Source organism: Macaca nemestrina, chromosome 16 (assembly GCF_043159975.1).
Source record: "Macaca nemestrina isolate mMacNem1 chromosome 16, mMacNem.hap1, whole genome shotgun sequence".
Lineage (NCBI taxonomy): Eukaryota > Metazoa > Chordata > Mammalia > Primates > Cercopithecidae > Macaca > Macaca nemestrina.
The window spans coordinates 32525164-32546037 of NC_092140.1; the positions used below are offsets into that span (position 1 = coordinate 32525164).

At 35.7% G+C, this 20874-nt stretch overlaps 1 long non-coding RNA gene across 1 annotated transcript in view; it reads right to left on the reverse strand.

Annotated features, from left to right (window-relative positions):
* Window positions 1-4181: 4181 nt before the first annotated feature.
* The window catches only part of LOC105481693 (uncharacterized), a 722106-nt gene continuing 705413 nt past the window's right edge, over window positions 4182-20874 (reverse strand). The window contains exons 21-24 of the long non-coding RNA XR_011614711.1: window positions 18679-18837; window positions 8578-8877; window positions 6595-6781; window positions 4182-4819 (exon numbers count right to left, since the gene is read on the reverse strand). This is a non-coding gene — a long non-coding RNA (uncharacterized lncRNA). The remainder of the gene's footprint in view (window positions 4820-6594; window positions 6782-8577; window positions 8878-18678; window positions 18838-20874) is intronic.

A 20874-nucleotide genomic window follows, 5' to 3' on the forward strand; every position in this document is an offset into this window, starting at 1 on the left:
ACTACTATCATGGGAGCAGAAATTTAGCTCATTGTTTCTAGGCTATAAAATTTTCTTAAAGGTCAGTTGTAAAACTGAATATTTTTCCTCTTTACAAGTCTCAGCAGTAATACAGTTATTTCAGTTTTGTGACAATGGCACGTGTCCATTTGTCTACATAGCAAGTAGTATGCACAGATTATCTTCTCAAATTCTGTATGTATTTTGTGATATATTTAATAAACATAATCTTACTGTCTTAATTCTACATGACTTTAATTTATAAGCTTTTAGGTTTAACATTATCTTATGTATTTGAACTGCTCGCTATCCCTAGAAATTAAGCTACAGGCCAATACACTTTACATAAATAATGGTAATTGACAGGATTAAAATAGGAAACTGGCAGGCCACAGTGGCTCACACTGGGAAGTCCAGTGCTTTGAGAAGCAAAGGTAGGAGGATTGCTTGAGCGCAGGAGTTCAAGACCAACTTGAGCAACATAACGAGGTCTTGCTTTTAAAATAAATAAATAAATAAATAAATAAATAAATAAATAAATAAATAGCTGGGTGTGGTGATGTGCATCTGTAGTCCCAGCTACTCATAAGGCTCAGGTGGGAAGATGGCTGAAGCCTGAGATTGAGGCAACAGGGAGCCATTCACACCACTACACTGCAGCCTGAGTGACAGAGTGAGCCCCCATCTCAACAACAACAACAACAACAACAACAAAAGGCAACTATATTGAAGTAACTGAATTAAAGTAAGTGAATTACTGTGTTAGTTTACTGTATCTTCTCTCATAGTAGGAAATAATGCATTCAGAATGATGGTTCAGCAAATGTACCATACAATAACCTTGCAATAATTAAGATAAGTAAAACAAATATTTAAAAACAACTGGAAAGTTGTGGCCGGGCGCGGTGGCTCACGCCTGTAATCCCAGCACTTTGGGAGGCCGAGGCGGGCGGATCACAAGGTCAGGAGATCAAGACCACGGTGAAACCCCGTCTCTACTAAAAATACAAAAAATTAGCGGGGCGCGGTTGTGGGCGCCTGTAGTCCCAGCTACTCGGGAGGCTGAGGCAGGAGAATGGCGTGAACCCGGGAGGCGGAGCTTGCAGTGAGCCGAGATCGCGCCACTGCACTCCAGCCTGGGCGACAGAGCGAGACTCCGTCTCAAAAAAAAACAACTGGAAAGTTGTATAAAGTTTTTATTTTAGTCATTCATTAATTCTCCCATTATAAGACTGTTTGTATTATATTTCTTGGTGAAAAAAAGTAGAACCAGAAACTGTTAATTTATATTAAAATATATTTTTATGAAAGGGTATTAAGTAATTCACAGAAGTGGGTTTGATCTAGAACCAAGGGAAAAAGGTAGAGTCAAGATCCTATAACCAGAAAAATGTTCCCAGGGAATAGCTGCTGGCACTTTGGCCACTGGATAACTGGCTCTGAATCTCCACCAAAGCCACCTCAAATAAATCTTAAATGGCCCTGTACCTTTGACTATAACACAAGTGACCAATATTTATTGGTAGAAGTCTAATGATTAGACTCTGAGGATAAGTTGGACTTACGTGGCTGAGTAGAACAAGGTTATTTCAGCTCAATTACCTCTATACTGAAAGTTGTACAGAGGTTCATATTTTCATTGCATCGGTATAGACAAAGACATCATGTGTGTGAATTGTCCCAAAAGACAGACTGACTCCTAGAATATATTTGAGAAACTCATAAACGTCTTTAAGAAGAAAAGACTTAGCTTTGCAACCCACAAATGGATAAACAAGCCCAGTTTATAACTGTACCAACTTAGCACAACTTAGCAAGGCCTTTGCAGCACCTTACAATGCTTCCTTATCTCTTACATAATGAAATATAGCAATATTGGGAAAACACTGGAATTGAAATTGGCGAGTGTAGGTATATTTATCAGTTCCTCTCTCATTAACTGAGTGACCTTGGTAAAATTATCAGTGAGTTTCAATTTATATATACATATGTATGTGTATATATATGTGTATGTGTGTGTGTATGTGTGTGTGTGTACATATTGTGTGTGTGTCTGTGTGTGTGTGTGTGTGTGAGAAGAGAGAGCATATATTCTTATAAGAATACCCTTCCTAGAGCGTATAAAACCGAACTGTACTCTGACCACCCTAGACACATGCTGTCAGGACTCCTGAGGCTGTGGCATGGGCATATGTCCTTAACCTTGGCAAAATAAACTTTCTAAATATATACTCTCTCTCTACTCTCTCTTTCTTTTCTGGCAGTGTTTTTCAAAGGATCAAATTAAATGAAATAATGTATCTGAAATGTTTTATGAACCCTAAAGCAATGTAAGTTATGTTTGTTAATTAATCATCACTCAGATCACTCAAAGATCCTTGTGAGATTTTCAAAGCACTGCAATTGATGAACAATAAATGATAATCATGATAAATAAATATAATAAAGAGCACTAAATTTATTACACTGTTCAGATTTCCTACAATGCCTACTTAGAATTATAACATTAAGCAAAAAAATATAGAGCTTCATTATTCTCTGTATATAAAGTATCAAACTTATACTGAAGTAATAACCAGCAAGTAAAACAGATTTACTTCTTACAGAAATATTATTGGGCATTGATGGAGAATTTTTCCTCAAACCCAGGCATTTGTATCAGAGATATTTCTGTAAATTGGAGAAAAACGATTCTCTAAATTTAGCATATGTTAAAGCCTATAAACAGTAAATAAAGAAAAGCTATCTTAGTAGTACGATAAACAACAGAGCATCACCATAACTTTGATGCATGGAACAAAAAGAAAGTAATGGCATGGTGGTTTTAGAGCTATGTGGTCATTGTTCATGCAGGTAAGGTAACCCATTAACAATGCTTTGCATAAGGTAGTTTGCTAGGATCAGACTATTCTAGGACTACAGAGATCTACAGCTGTTAGCTGTAGACAAGAAAAGACAGAATGGAAACAATGCAACTCAAGTCCACACTGACCTGAGCTAGCTTCATTGCTGGGAAAAATGCAGCCAAGAATCAAGGATAAAGACAGACCAGAAAACCGAAATAACAACCAAAACAAAGAGGATAAAAAATAGGATCATAGCAGACGGGAGTGGTGAATTGGGAAATTTATTTCAGAGCTAAAGTTTTGCTTAAGTTTTCTTTTTATATAGTTCCTAATATGTGATTGATAAGATTATTAGTTTGGAATTTTAAATATCCTGTAGAGAATCAGATTTTTGGCTTGAAGTTGGAAAAGCTGTTCACATCTGAATGTGCACTTCATATTCCAATAAGTATATATTTTTTATACTTTATGTTCTAGGGTACATGTGCACAACGTGCAGGTTTGTTACATATGTATACATGTGCCATGTTGGTGTGCTGCACCCATTAACTCGTCATTTACATTAGGTATATCTCTAATGTTATCCCTCCCCCCTCCCCCTACCCCACAATAGGCCCCCATGTGTGATGTTCCCCTTCCTGTGTCAAAGTGTTCTCATTGTTCAATTCCCACCTATGAGTGAGAACATGCAGTGTTTGGTTTTCTGTTCTTGCGATAGTTTGCTGAGAATGATGGTTTCCAGCTGCATCCATGTCCCTACAAAGGACACAAACTCATCCTTTTTTATGGCTGCATAGTATTCCATGGTGTATATGTGCCACATTTTCTTAATCCAGTCTGTCATTGATGGACATTTGGGTTGGTTCCAAGTCTTTGCTATTGTGAATAGTGCTGCAATAAACATACGTGTGCATGTGTCTTCATAGCAGTGTGATTTATAATCCTTTGGGTATATACCCAGTAGTGGGATCCTGGGTCAAATAGTATTTCTAGTTCTAGATCCTTGAGGAATCGCCACACAGTCTTCCACAGTGGTTGAACTAGTTTACAGTCCCACCAACAGTGTAAAAGTGTTCCTATTTCTCCAAATCCTCTCCAGCACCTGTTTCCTGACTTTTTAATGATTGCCATTCTAACTGGTGTGAGATGGCATCTCATTGTGGTTTTGATTTGCATTTCTCTGATGGCCAGTGATGATGAGCATTTTTTCATGTGTCTGTTGGCTACATAAATGTCTTCTTTTGAGAAGTGTCTGTTCATATCCTTTGCCCACTTTTTGATGGGGTTGTTTGTTTTTTTCTTGTAAATTTGTTTGAGTTCTTTGTAGGTTCTGGATATTAGCCCTTTGTCAGATGGGTAGATTGCAAAAATTTTCTCCCATTCTGTAGGTTGCGTGTTCACTCTGATGGTAGTTTCTTTTGCAGCGCAGAAGCTCTTTAGTTTAATTAGATCCCATTTGTCAGTTTTGGCTTTTGTTGCCATTGCTTTTGGTGATTTAGACATGAAGTCCTTGCCCATGCCTATGTCCTGAATGGTATTGCCTAGGTTTTCTACTAGGGTTTTTATGGTTTTAGGTCTAAGATTTAAGTCTCTAATCCATCCTGAATTAATTTTTGTATAAGGAGTAAGGAAGGGATCCAATTTCAGCTTTTATTTTAAGGCTTGTTTTATTTTAATGGCTGATCTATGTAATCACGGAGGCCAGTATGTACAGACAAAGGGGGAGCTTTTATTTATTGGTCTCTTCCTCCTTGGACAAAGTCTTGATGATCTCCTCCTTCTTGGCCTGGAGGCATTCTTCATGACGTTTGCCTGCTTCCTTGGTCTTAGACCTGCGGGCCTCAGCCTGGTCAGCCAGGAGCTTCTTGAGGGCCTTGTCTGCCTTCAGCTTGTGGATGTGTTCCATGAGAATATGTGGCCACAGCCGTGAGTATGCTCAGGCTTCAGAAGAGGCTCGCCTCTAGTGTCCTCCACTGTGGGAAGAAGAAGGTCTGGTTAGACACCAGTGAGACCAATGAAATAGCCAGTGCCAACTCCCGTCAGCAGATCCAGAAGCTGATCAAAGATGGGCTGATCAACTGCAAGCCTGTGACGGTCCATTCCTGGGCGCGATGCCAGAAAAACACCTTGGCCCGCCTGAAGGGCAGGCACATGGGCATAGGTAAGCGGAAGGGTACAGCCAATGCCCGAATGCCAAAGAAGGTCACGTGGATGAGGAGAATGAGAATTCTGCTCCGGTTGCTCAGAAGACACTGTGAGTCTAAGAAGATTGATCCACGTGTATCACAGCCTGTACCTGAAGGTGAAGGGGAATGTGCTCAAGAATAGCTTAAAATAGGAGGACAGAATCACTAATTTATTGGTTATAGCCACTTGGTCAGTTTTGAAAAAATTATCATTTAGACATGAAATATAGGCCAAATAATGAAATAAAAATAGAATATATTTGTTAGAAGAAACATGGTCAAATGAAGTATGAGAAACATGTCAAAATTATAAACTATGTGAAAGGAAAATAAATCTTGGGGCCCCCAAATCATGAAGCTAAAGAGAAAAGTCAAGGTGGGAACTGCTTAGGGCCAACCTGCCTCCCATTCTATTCAAAGTCACCCCTCTGCCCGCTGACATAAATACATATCTGAGTGCCTCCTTTGGAGGCTAATCAGAAACTCCAAAGAATGCAACCGTTTGTCTCTTATCTACCTGTGACCTGGAAGTCGCCTCCCCATTTCAAGTTTTCCCACCTTTGCTTCAAGTTGCCAGTCTTTCTAGATCAAGCTGATGTTCATCTTGCATATGTTGATTCCTGTCTTATGTCTCCCTAGAATGTATAAAACCAAACTGTGCTCTGACCACCCTGGGCACATGTTGTCAGAACTCCTGAGGCTATGTCATGGGCACGTGTCCTCAACCTTGGCAAAGTCAACTTTCTCAGTTAACTGAGACCTGTCTCAAATTTTCGAGATTCACAACTAGAAAGTAGTAAAGCAATAATTGGACCAGTCATTTCAGCAGCAAGAAAGAGAACTATCCTTTTCTCAGCAAAATGTAGATCATTAATGTGGTACAGAAGAAATTCACTGGTAGTAAAAATGTTGCAAAAACTATGTAGAGAATTAACTACCAATGATAAAAAAAAATGATATATATCATAACACATTCTTTCTTGATATTTATACCTACCTTGAGAGAAAGTATTAATTTCTGCACTTGAAAGGTGAGGAAAATAAGGCTCAAAGAAAATATTTGCTTTCCCCAAAGCCAGATACATTAAAGTCACTCAGGGTTTAAAACTTACATCTCTCATTTTCTTAAATCTTATCTTCTTTTCTTTTTTTGCCTTTATTTGATTTAACATATTTTTTAAAACATAAATTTTATTGTGTATATTTGGGCTTTATAGCATAATGTTATGGGATACATAGAGATAGTAAAATGGTTATTATTGTGAAGAAATTAACACAGCTGTCATCTTATAGTTACTTTTTTTGTGACAAGAGCAGCAAAATCTAGTTACTTAACAATAATCTCTAACATAATACAGTTGTATTAACCATAGTTACAATGTTGCACATTAGATCTCTAGACTTATCTATGCTACATATCTACTATTTTGACCTCCATCTCCTCATTTTCATGCCCTTCCTCCCAACCTCCACTACTGATAACCACTGTTTTATTGTCTATCTCTGTATATTTGAAATTCTTTGTTTCCCAGATTCCACATATATGTGAGATAATGCATTACCTTTGAGTTTCTGACTTATTTCACCTATAATGTCCTCCAGATTATCCACAGTGTGGCAAATGGCAGTATCTCCTTCATTTTTAAGGCTGAATAATATTTATTGATTATATATAGCACATTTTCTTTATCCGTTGGTCCATTTGTGATCATTTAAGTTGTTTCCATATCTTGGCTATCATGATTAATGCTGCAATGAACATGAAAGTACAGATATCTTTACCATAGTGATTTCATTTCCCTTGCATATATAAGCATAAGAAGGATTGCTGCGTCATATGGCAATTCTTTTTTAAACCTCTTTAGGAATCTCCATGGACTTTTTCATAAGGGCTGTACCAGTCTACCTTCCCACCAACAGCATATGAGGGTTCCCTTTTCTCCACAACCTTGCCAACATTTGTCTTTTCTTGTCTTTTTGATAATAGCCATCCTAATGGTGTGAGGTAATAGCTTATATTGGTTTTAATTTCCATGTGCCTTATGATGCATGAGGTTAAATGCCTTCCATAAACCTGCTGGCCATTTTTATGTCTTCTTTGCAGAAATGTCAGTTCATATCCTTAGCCCATTTTTTAACTAGGTTATTTGTTCTCCTGCTATTGAGTTTTAAGAGTTCTTTATAAATTTGTGGTATTAGCCTCTTATTGTATATATGATTTACAAATATTTTTTCTAAATCCATAGAATGCTTTTCATTTTGTGGACGATTTCCTTTGCTGTGGAGAAGCTTTTTAGTTTTATGTAGTCCTATTAATTTAGTTTTGCTTTTGCAGTCTGAGTTTTTTGTGTGACATCCAAAAAATCATTACCAAAGCCAATGTAAAGAACTTCCAAAAAGATTGTTCCAAACAGTAATATGTAATTACTAGTAGTATTTTAACTAACTTTTGGGAGAAATTGAGTGTGATGGCCTATCTACAGAAATAAGATTGGGAGAATATATCAGAGAGTAAATCCATTTCAAGATAGTTATTGCTTTATTTATCAAATCCTAGAGATGAAAATAATACAGTCTATAATTATTTCAAGTCTCTGTATATGCCACATATATTATATTTATCTGCTTTTCTTAAGTATCCTGAAAAGCTATATATTCTATGACCCATTTACATGTGAAAAAAAGTGAGTTTCAGAAATTAGGTAATTTTTTTTCCTAAATCACAAGGCAGTGGTAATGGAGGATTCAAGATAGAAGAACCAGATAAAAATTAGCAAGAATGTAGAGGAAATCAATAACACCATCCGTCAACAGTATCTAATTGACATTTACAGAACACTCAGAACACTACATGTTATAATAACAAAATATATAATCTTTTAAAGCACTAATGAAACATATACTAAAACAGGTCATATTCTTGGCCATAAAACACACTTCAATAAATTTAAAAATTACAGTCCTACAGAGCATGTTCTAACCACCATAAAATCAAACCAGCAATTGAAAAAAAAAAAAAGAAAGAAAAATCTCTAAACACTTGAAAATAAACAATATGCTTTTAAAAAATTATATGCATCAAATTAAGTAAAATAAACTAAAAATACAATATATCCAAACTGATGAAACACAATTTAAGCAGTGCTGAGAGGAAAATTAATAGTATTAAATGCTTACATTAGAAAATAGAAAATATCTCCAATAAATAATCTAAACTCCTATCTCACGAACCTAGAAAAAGAAGAGCAAAATAAGCCATGAGCAAGCAGAAGGAAGGAAACAATAAAAGAAAGAACAGACATAAATGAAATAAAAAACAGAAAAGTAATACATAAAATCAGTGAAACAAAAATCTGGATTTTTGAAAAGTTCAATAAAATTGGAAATATCTAGCACCGTTCATGAGAAATAAAATAAAAAGCTTACAAATTAGTAATATCAGAAGTAAGGGCTATAACTGCAGACAAGTGCTGACATCAAAAGACAGATAAGAGAAGGTAATGAACAACTATATTACAGTTCAAAGAACTGCAAGCCTCTCATACCTTATTTAAGAAAGAGTCTCGGCTGGGCGCAGCGGTTCACGTCTGTAATTCCAGCACTTTGGGAGGCCAAAGCAGGCAGATCACCTGAGGTCAGGAGTTCGAGACCAGCCTGACCAACATGGAGAAACCCCATCTCTACTAAAAATACAAAATTAGCCGGATGTGGCAGCACGCACCTGTAATCCCAGCTATACGGGAGGCTGAGGCAGGAAAATATCTTGAACCCGGGAGGCGGAGGGGTTGTGGTGAGTGGAGATCATGCCACTGCACTCCAGCCTGGGCAACAAGAGCAAACTCCGTCTGAAAAAAAAAAAAAAAAGGAATTGCTAAAAACCCAAAGACAACAGGGGAGACATAAACAAGAATGCTAGAGGGAATTTTAGCCTTGTATACTACAGGTACAGTAAATATAACACCTCACATTCACAGTAATTCAAAACATATTTTAAAAACCTTCCCTAATTAGAGAACAGCATTTTATTATTCTGTTTAGAATCACAGGAGATGAATGCGGAGGGGAAAAAGCTCACTAGCTAGGATAGAAGATGAGATGAGCTTCTACAAGAAGCTCTGCTTTCATTTCTCTCCTGGTATATTTTATTTATGAGGCATCATTAATACATATTAGGAGTCAGTTTTACACAAGATAATCTGAGGGGGAAAAAAACACTATTTCTTGAAGAAAAATGGCCTCATTTGTTATCCAGTGTTTTATTATTATTTTCTTGTCAGAGAACAAATTGAAAATTTTAGCCTGGCCGGGCGCGGTGGCTCAAGCCTGTAATCCCAGCACTTTGGGAGGCCGAGGTGGGTGGATCACGAGGTCAGGAGATCGAGACTATCCTGGCTAACATGGTGAAACCCCGTCTCTACTAAAAATACAGAAAACTAGCCGGGCGTGGTGGCGGGCACCTGTAGTCTCAGCTACTTGGGAGGCTGAGGCGGGAGAATGGCATGAACCCGGGAGGCGGAGCTTGCAGTGAGCCGAGATCACGCCACTGCACTCCAGCCTGGAAGACACAGCGAGACTCCGTCTCAAAAAAAAAAAAAAAAAAAAAAAAAAAAAGAAAATTTTAGTCTATTTTCCCTTATACACAAAGATATCATCTTTACTTTATGCCATATTTTGAAATATCATGGAGTTACTTCCTTGATTCAAATTTCTCCGGAGCATGTCAGGTTGCTCAATTTTACTTTAATTATTTCAATAATTTAATATTTACTGGTTTGGGAAATAATACTTTAATTTCAAACCAAAGGAAATGCAATACTGCACAAATTTCTAGATGGTCAATACCAATCCAAAATGTTGCACTTAAATTATTTACTATAGAAATTGCTTTAACTCTTCCATGGCTTCTGGTACAGTCTTTAGGACTCTGTTGATTGCTCAACTATTCAGAGTTCTTTGTAAAGTTCATTCACTATCATGTAGTCTTGGTCTTAACGTAATGTCATCATTGACTAGGAATATACCTCTTCTCCTATATGATTTTATTCACTTATTTGAAACACTTCTAACATTGAAAAACTAGGCTCACATCCCAACATGTTCACACAGGAGACTCATATTTCTCTGAGAAGCGTCAGTAAACACGTATTCAATAACTTTAGTATTTATCACATTTAGGTGACATCTGTGTCTACTTGCACTTGATTTTGAGCTCCTTGAGTCTTGGTTCATATATTAGTCTCCACATTCTCAGTGCATAGTATAATACCTAACCTGTGCTGAGACTCAATGAACAACAAGCATGTTAAAAAATAACCAGTAAATAAATGAATCAATGTGGGATTAACATGACATCCATCTCATTTATTCAGCAAAAAAGAATCACACACTTTCCATATGGCAGGCAAAGGCTGATTATACAAGTGTTAAAAAAAAAAATACAGACATTTTTGTGTTGCATGTACTTTAATTGTATTTGCCTAAAAATGTTGTATCTATTATAATTTAAAGGTCAGCCAACATTTTAACTTTTTAAATGTAATTAAAAAGATGCTATTAATCATGTTCCTAGAGTCGATTTTCCACTCTTGGGATTGCAGCAGAAGACGCAAGGACATTTGGGTATATGGTCCTGAAACATTCGATAGCAGAGTGGTTAATCTGTGAGTCTGAGATCTGGACTCTGCTATGTATCACCTGTAGGGCCTGGGGCAAATCAGTTCACCTTTCTATGTTTTTCTATGTTTTGATTTCCTCTTTAAAAATGGGGAATAATAATAAGACCTATATAAATGGTTGCCATCAAGCTTCAATAAGTGAATTTATGTAACAATGGAACAACACCTGGCACATGGTAAGCTCTTGACAAATGTACTCATTATTATTTTTATAAGACTATTTGTCACTAAATGAAAGCATTCTAGTATGACTACTTAATTGAAGTTTAATTTTATGGAGAAAAATGTAGTTTCCTCTTTCTATAAAATGTCTCCCCAATAAGTGTGACCATCATTTGTATACATATCTTGCTCCCTTAAATTCCTGTTTCTTGAAAAAATGACTACAAAGATATATCTGAAAAAAATATTGTTGCTTATTTTATTTTGGGCACAGAGGGTCACCGGATTTTATTTATGCATATGTTTTTGGATTTGGTCCTAAGACAATCTTCAAGGGTAAAGAAATACCAAGGTAGTGAGGCTTTTCATAAAAATGTGCAGATGGAATTATTTTGCCTCTCCAAAACCCTAATAAATAAATTTAAATAAACTTTTTGCAGAAGAAGAATAAGCCATATTATAAAGAAGGGAAAAGATTCCATGAGGTACTTAATGTAGTAATGTATATACTATCCTCCACACCTCTTCACCAAATAAGTGTGTCAGTACAATTATTTCTCCATCCAAAGGCTTGTCTGGCATTACCCTTTCAATTGAATCTTAACATGTGTGCACAGATACACTTGTGCACACACACAAACACACAAATTTAATCAACCTGCCTTCTGAATTACCTGTTTACCCTGCAGAAGTTTTATATTATTAAGTGTAAGAAAATGTATTACTGTAGTGCTGTTATTCTCTGTCAAATAGGTTGGTTTATGTGCCATGCATCTTAGCACAAAAAATTGTGCCCAATAATGCTTTGTTGAGCCAAACCTAATTCAAAGTAAATAGAAAAGCTCTTATTGTAGAGATAGAAGTTCAAAGGTCAAGGCTATCTATATAGAGTGCAAGAGTCTGAGTTGGGTATGGCCTAATTTATGTATGGCTTCAGACATTAAAATTTCTTCCTACCCACTCTTGAAACAGCTTTGGGTTTCACAAAATATTCACTTTAAACTTGATTGTTAAAATTAATAATAGCATAATTCTAGTTCAGTCCTTTTAAAGCATAAAATTCTCAGACATTCTATGACAATGCAAAATGGAAAGAAATGGGAATAGAGAATCACAGGAGTTTTATGAGTAATGCCATGTTTCTTTATATTATTTTTATTAAAAATAATAGTTGTAAACACCTGTGAGCTAACAATGATAATGTCTAGATGCCTACAAATGTATCCCCCGAGGTGTCAATAAAATTTAATCACCAGATTATATTGGGGATCTACTGCTGGTCAATTTACTAGGGGACATATTATCACCAGGTGAGTTTTCTTAATTCTCAGTGATTCTAAATCAAATGTCAGCTTCTGTGCCTCTTCCTTAAAACAATTTAATTGTTCTTGCATTTATAACTGTCATCTGAGGCATAGTAAAAAGAAATTTCAACAGAGAAGTGACAATTAGAATATAGCATGTCCTCAAGGATTTTATCCAGAGAGATTCCATTATGTAAATTGCTAACTTTCTTGCCTCTGAATTCAATTCCAAGGCACAAGGATATTCAAAATTAAATCAAGTTGGAGTTATAAAGTGAACTTCCAATACAACTGGCAACTTGAGATTTTTTCCTTCTCTTTCCAAATTCCAAATCTTAATTATTCTCTGTTGTCTTAAAACCTCTTGAGTTCAATATAATCATGTATAATATGTGATAATTGGCATATACTGACTGCAGGCAGAAAAAAAATGACTTTTCTACTCACTTTACATAAGATAATCTAATTATTTCTTGAAAAGAGCACAATGTGATTGATGATACCTCTTAGGAAAATTTACTAATCTGGAGGAATGTATTTATGCTTTTATTCACAGCAAGGTTTTATATTAAAACATTAAAGAAAATGACAGATTTTTAAACACTTTTTTCTAAAGATACGCTCAGATCTTTTCTCATCTGTTGTTTCAGGCTCTGCTTTTTAGAATCTCTTCTACAAAGATAAATGTATTGTCTTTGGTACCATCTCTCACTCATTGTTTTTTACTTATGCCCCTTAGATTCTTGTATCTGTGTTGAAACCTATAGTTTGCAACAAAGAAATTTTTTACATGTGGAACATAGAGGGTTTGAGAATTTACTAAAACAAGAAGCAGGCAATTAATTCCCGAGAGGAATTTACATTGAACAAAATACATACTATTAAAAATAATCGCAAAAAACGCGATTATTCTTGCAGCAACCTAATATGAATAATAAATCCAGCTTACTTTAATATAAATTGTGTACTTATATATCTGTTTATATTTCAGATGGCCTCTAGATAGAAAAAGCGGGTGGTATCCTGAAGCCAGTTCATACAGCCTCACAGAAGCAAATTTTATGCTTCTCTTCCCAACACCACATTCAGCAATGATACATTTGTTGCTTGAAATTGTTCATAGTTTGTATATTTATACCACAGAAAGCTGCAAACAGCTTCAAATCGGCTTCGGAGAACAGTTGTTGAACATTTACCAGCACACCATTAGTGAAACTATGGGTCAAAACTAACACCCCTATAAACATAATCTTGAAGTTTAATTCTACAGATACCCAGGCCTAACTTTTGAAGGAAAATAGAAGTTAATAAAGACGTGTAACCAATTGTTGTTAATTCTTACAATTTTCCTGCCTCAGCATCCATTTTGAGTACAAGTTTAACTTTCTCCTATGAGAGGCAGGGCTTGGTCACCATCGACAAAGTTTCCAGTTCTACACCACGCTCAAATGGCCCAAGCCTGCTAGCCAGAGATAAGAACTTAGAGGCATCTCTTCTGTCTAGTCCACTGGGCTCCTGCTTTCCTGCCAGCTCCTTTAAAGGAATCATTCAGACATTTGCACAAAGTGACCCACACCCTCCCTATTCCCATATATATTCAATGCTGCTATTTCTCTCTCTCTCTCCGTATGCTCCTGAAGGCTCTTCCTGACCCAGACAGATGAACGAATGCCCTCCTTACTGATCGTACTCTCTTTACTCAGGATGTGTAAGCACAAAGTCTTTGAGCTTGTTTTCTATTGTGGTGGTGTATTGAATGTGTGCCTTCTATCTGAAGAACTATGGGCTTCCCAAGGATGCTGAGGAGAACACAAAGGCAGGCTGCCAGAGACAGAGTAATGGTCAGGCAGGCATAAACAGCACATGAGTCTGGGTAAGAGTCCCGGACCAGTATACTGACTAACCTCCATAATTTCATAAGACAAGTCCCAGTATACCTCCCAGTATAAACAAGTTTCCCGTGTGAGGGAACCTCGTGATCACAGGTCCAACAAATAGGCATTAACCCATCCACCAGGTTAAAAATGTATCCCAAGGAAGTCCACTAAACACAAATGTTCCACTTCCATATTTTCATTAGGGCAGGGTTGTTAGCTAATCTGGTATTGGAACCCCAATTTAACTGGGCGTTCCGAAAATACTATTTTATTCAATCCATATTTTAAAGATGGAGGCTAGATGTTGTTTTCCTATTACTGGAATACAGAATATATCTACACTAAAATAGAATATTTAATTATTTATAGATATTTAAAGTCAATTGTTAATACCATTCCTTTAATGCATTTTAGTAACTGCACTGTTTATTGTGAATCATTGTGTTTAAATTCAATTATTAGAAATGTATCTGAAACAGTAATTTTTTAAAAAGATTGTTTTAAATATACGTATATTAGTGTGAAGATTTTGTTTTGTTCACTACTATATGTCTGTATCCTAGAATAAATAAAGTCAGATAATAGAAAATGAATAGTCTTTTTTTTTTTTTTTTTTTTTTTTTGAGACGGAGTCTCGCTCTGTAGCCCAGGCTGGAGTGCAGTGGCCGGATCTCAGCTCACTGCAAGCTCCGCCTCCCGGGTTCACGCCATTCTCCGGCCTCAGCCTCCCGAGTAGCTGGGACTACAGGCACCCGCCACCTCGCCCGGCTATTTTTTGTATTTTTTAGTAGAGACGGGGTTTCACCGTGTTAGCCAGGATGGTCTGGATCTCCTGACCTCGTGATCCGCCCATCTCGGCCTCCCAAAGTGCTGGGATTACAGGCTTGAGCCACCAAGCCCGGCCGAATAGTCTTAAATAATCTGAATTTAAAATAAAAATCATATCCTCCATTTGAATGTTCATGTGAAGTTTTTTTTTATGTGTATCTCTATTGCTTATCTAAATGCTCTCAATATTCCTATGAATTATGCAATATCAGGTTCATTTTATAGATGCAAAAACAAATTACTTTTCTTGCTGCATCTTTGCACAGCTTCTTTTATCTTACTAATATTCATTCACTAACAACCTCTAACTAGAAGATGAGGTCTCTATCTTCACTGCAATTATCTTAGTCTGGATCAAATCAAAAAGTCCAGAATTTGTAATTTCTACATTAAAAACTGTAGAGCTTATAATAATTTTCTTTCACCACAAATCAGTCCTAGTATCTTGGACAGGACAGATACAGGCTTGTTCATCTTTAATCTAACCTCGTTGTGAAAACTCTGACAATGCTCACTAAAATATGTTATGGAAATTTGAAATCGGAAAAAGGAAGATATACTGATCACATTTATCTAGAGAAACAGAACCAATAGAATGTGTATGTATGTATGTGTCTGTATGTGTGTGTGTGAAGATTTATTATAAGGACTTGTCTCATGAAATTATGGAGGCTAGTGAGTCAAAAATCTGCAGTGTGCAGGATGGGCTGGCGGGCCCAAGATTTGAGTTTTTAAGTAAACTTTTTATACAACCCAATGAAAACTTGTAAACATAAAAACTTCAGCTTTTGATTCAAGTGTCCAATGATAACGCCAAGGCTGGAGTGCTTAGGAAGTAAACATTCATTTAAGAAGTATTTCATTTAAGAAGTATTCCTTTAAGAAATATTTCAGACTGGGAACGGTGGCTCCGCCTGTAATCACAGCACTTTGGGTGGCCAAGGTGGGCGGATCATGAAGTCAGGAGTTTGAGACCAGCCTGGCCAATATGGTGAAATGCTGTCTCTACTAAAAATACAAATACTAGCCAGGCATTGTGGCGGGCACCTGTAGTCCCAGCTATTCAGGATTCTGAGGCAGGAGACTCGCTTGAACCCAGGAGGCAGAGGTTGCAGTGAGCCAAGATCGCGCCACTGCACTCCAGCGTGGGTGACAGAGTGAGACTACGTCTCACAAAAAAAAAAAAAAAAAAAAAAGAAGTATTTCACTTAAGAAGTATTCATTTAAGAAGTATTGAGTAAACATTCATTTAAGAAGTATTTCTTAGGTACTTCCTGAATACATCCTAGGCAAGGGGTTTGCGGTAAGCATGCTCTAGATTTTTCTCATTTCTCTCAATAAGTTAAATAGATTTCAGATTCAAAATTATTTAGGTTGATTGACTATTTCATGGGGGAATTCGATTTTATGAAGATCTAGAATGCTTTAAATTTTATGAGAAGTCCTCAGAAATGAATGCTTTATAATATGTATTCATTATTTTTATTATGGCTTATTAACCTTGATGTGTTTAGGGACATTACTGTGCTATTTTTAAGAGCAGGTGCTTTGGAGTAGCACCCTTAGGTTCTAAGCATTGTCCCAGGCACTTGACATGCAATGGTAAATATGATAAACACTGCCATGGGCCTCAAAACTATTTTCCAACCATTACAGGTGACGATAGTCCTGACCTTCTCTGTGTCCCGCAGAACTAAATCTCTCTATTATATATTTTAGCACCGAAACATACTTCAGGGCTGTTTTCTCTTCTGTGAATGTGCCTAACCACAATGCTAAACACAGAGTCTATTCAATAAAAATTGACTAGTTGAATTGAATTAGGCATGAGGTGCATTTTCAGTGAAAGGCTTCCAATAAAGAGCAGCACTTACTATTTTCTGCCAGAAACAATATTTGGCACTGGTTGAAAGAAAAGATAAAGTGGTGTATTTTCAGCTCGGATCACATATTTTCAGCTCGGATCAGTTAGTGGCAGTAATATTCTGTATGTAGTTTTTCCATATTTATTTCTCAGAATCATAAAAATAGGGTATTTTAACGCTGGACATTTCTCAGAGTTTGGTTATAGTTTTCTAAAGATGTTTTTAGAGGAGTATATGCTTTCTTGCTGTAACTCCTGTTTTGTGTTGACCTCGCACTATTGCAACAATACTTGCGTCTTTTTTTCACATTAGTCAAATTTTAAAAATATTCACGGTTTTCATACACGCAGTGTGTGTTTGTGTGCGTGTGTCTGTCTCTGTGGATTATGACAATGTTGCATGCATGTCTTAGCATTTTATATTAGTATTCTATTTAACAACATATAAAATTTTCTATGTCAATATGAGTATTAATAAACATGACTTTTAAATGATTCTGTAATATTTCATCATACAAAGTCACTATATAAACAGGCTCCAAATGATTCAAATTTAAGTTACCAATTCTGTCATCATCATAAAAGTGACCACCTAGGTAATGAATATTTGTGCTTCATTTCATTTTTTCTCTTCTCACATATCTCTTTCTTTTTATCTCTTATGTATAACAGCAATAATAAAATACAAATTCATAACCCATGTTTGAGTAATGGATATGCTATTTGCAGGTGATGAGAAGCCACATTGTTCTTCACTCTATTCTTTCAATTTCTGGATCAAAGACCACAATTCACAGTGGAAGAGATTTTGGCATCCAGATGGGATGGCAACCAGGCCACAGGAAATGTTTTCTGACAACTTAGAGATTCACTTTTTGGAAATACGCCATGACCATTGCCTAGGGATCTGAAAACATGAGATGGTATTCTCAAGGTAAAAGCAACTCAACTCAAAATGTTGCTTTTCACATAAGAGAGAAAATGAAAATCAATTGCAGCTCTCTGTATAAAAAGAAAGCAAAGAATAACCATGCATGCTTCTGAAAGTTTTATCTTCTTGTAAGGATTAAAGTAAAAAAAAAGTATTTTCAAGGGTAACAATTAATCTATATTTTGAGGTTCTAAAATCAATTTTTAACAAAGACTAGAAATAAAGAATTATATTGCCTCTAAGTGTAGATGAATCATACTTTATAAATACAGTAAGAATATTGAAGTTATTGGTACACTAAGAAAGTAATAAAATTAAATGTAACTGTGAATATCAATGTGTGTGTTAGTATATGAATTAAATAGCATTTAAACTTTCACCAAAGAAAGATGATAGATGATACATAGATAGATAGATACATAGATATAGATAGATAGATAGAGAGAGAGAGAGATAGATAAATAGATCCTCAAAGGGAATTTTACTGAATGCTTGTGTAGCTTAATTATAAGTAAGTAAAAATAATTGAATCTTAGAGTACATTGAATTTTAAAGCTGGAAAAGTTTTTAAGAATGAAATAATTTAGTTCCTTTGCTTCACCAGTATGAAAACTGAATTTAAAAAAATAAAAATCAATTTAGCTGATGCTTAAGCAATTTAAAAAGAGTAAAAACTTTCTTTGTTTAAATGAATCATAATTAAAATAACTTTTGAGACAATTTATTGATTGAAAGCTGAATGAGAATCATTGGCAATGTAGACATTACAAAAATCACAGGTCAGGAAGAGTACTGGCTTTTCTTTTAGGCCTATCTGGAGAATGTATCTAGCAAGTAAATGTATATAAGGCATAAGAGTTTACCTGCATTTCTAATATGATAAAGTTAAGTGAAATGTGAAGATTTCAGAGGGCAGCCATAAATGTCATCATAAGTAGAGTTAGAACACAGATTAGGAACAATTTAAACAGTTAGAAAAGCTAATGCAAAGGTCATGCTACTCACAAACCATGAGGACTTCAATTTTCATGACATTTTCTCTAAGGATGTGAAGTTCACAATCTCCAAAGGACCATTTAAGTTCTATCTCATAAAACTGGAAGGCTTTCTTTTTTCACAGTCAATGACCAACTAATAAGACAAGTGATTAGAGAGAAAGCAGTCCTAAGAAACAGAGCAAACATAATAAAATTACTTGGCATTCTTAATTTGGAAACTCTACTAATTTAATCAGATCCAGCAAGTTTGACGAATACAAATATTGGAGCCTGAAGGAGATATACTGAATATCAGAATACTAGATTAATTAAATATAATGAATAATAGAAAACAAACTAAAACATCAGGCTGAAGCTACAGGAGGCAAATTCCAGTTATTTATTTATTGTCTTGATCAGGTTATTTAATTTTTCTGAGTTAAAATTTTCATATTTTGTAAACTAAAATAAATATATATTTATTTCAAGATTCTTGGGCATTAAAGTAACAGCATATATAAAAGTTCTTATATAGTTAATACATACTTATACATTTTAAAAATCATAGCCTAAAATATAGGTTATAAAATATTGCATGTGATTTGGATAAACAATTGAAAATTAAATACATAATGGAAACAAAATAAATATATCACTTTCATGCTTACATATGTGCAGAGACAAGCTTGGCTGGGAAGACCTTAACTCAGCAGTGCTAGAGGAATTAAAGACACACACAGAAATATAAAGGTGTGGAGTGGGAAATCAGGGCTCTCACAGCCTTCAGAGCTGAGAGCCTCAAACAGAGATTTACTTACATATTTATTGACAGCAAGTCAGTGATACACATCATTTCTATAGATAATATATTAACTAAAAGTATTCCTTATGTGAAATAAAGGAATGGACTGAAATAAAGATGGGCTCTGGCTAGTTATCTGCAGTAGGAGCATGTCCTTAATGCACAGATCACTCATGCTATTGTTTGTGGTTTAAGAACAACTTTAAGCGGTTTTCTGCCCTGGGTGGGCCAGGTGTCCCTTGCCCTCATTCCGGTAAATCCACAACCTTCCAGTGTGGGCGTTATGGCCACCACGAACATGTCACAGTGCTGCAGAGATTTTTGTTTATGGCCAGTTTTTGGGCCCATTTATGGCCAGATTTTGGGGGCCTATTCCCAACGCATATGTGAAATGAAGATGAGAACAGAGAATTGATATGGTTTGGCTGCATCTCTACCCAAATCTCATCTTTAATTGTTGCTCGCATAATCCTCATGTGTTGTGGGAGGGACCCAGCAGGAAGTAATTGAATCATGGGGGCAGGTGTTTCCCATTCTGTTCCCATGAGAGTGAATAATTCTCCTGGGATCTGATGGTTTTATAAAGGGCAGTTCGCCTGCCCATGTTCTCTTATCTGCTGCCATGTAAGATGTGCCTTTGCTCCTCCTTTGTCATCTGCCATGATTGTGAGGCCTAAAATATAGGTTGTACAATATTGCATGTGGTTTGGATAAATAATTGAAAATTAAATACATAAGGGAGACAAAATAAATATATCCTCCCCAGCCATGTGGAACTGTGAGTTCATTAAACCTCTTCCCTTTATAATTACCCAGTCTCCAGTATGTCATTATTAGTAGCATTAGAACAGACTAATACAAGAATTTTTCTTAATGTAATCAGAATCAAATGCTAAATCTTAGCTATCTGAATATTTAAAGTAAAAGCCTTCTTATCTTATTTGTTGAAATGATGTCTTTACCATATAATTTTATTTTTATAATTTGACTAGATATATTAGCACATTGTATAGTATTTTTGCAAAATATGGCTTCATTTTCCATTTAGTAAGTCCCAGTCTTTCTTAATCAATAAGAACATTGGAATGAAGATAAGAATAAAGTAGAATTGCAATGCTACCTTTATACTTCCACAAAAGATGAAGAATAGTTCATATTTACATAAAATTATATTTTCATTGAATTAAGTTAAGAAGAGTTGAATAATATCTTCCCTCTGACATATGGGAGTACAACATTCCAGGCCAAAAGCATTGCATTTTAAGTAGTTGTCTCTGGAATGCCTGCTTTCCAATAATTAACTTGATTCTAGTGAGAAATACTTGCTTATCTCCCTCCCAATTAATAATTATTGCCCTTGTTTTATTTGCATGTCCCAGGTACTGAAAAACTGAAATGATATATTTGACTCAGGAGGAAAAT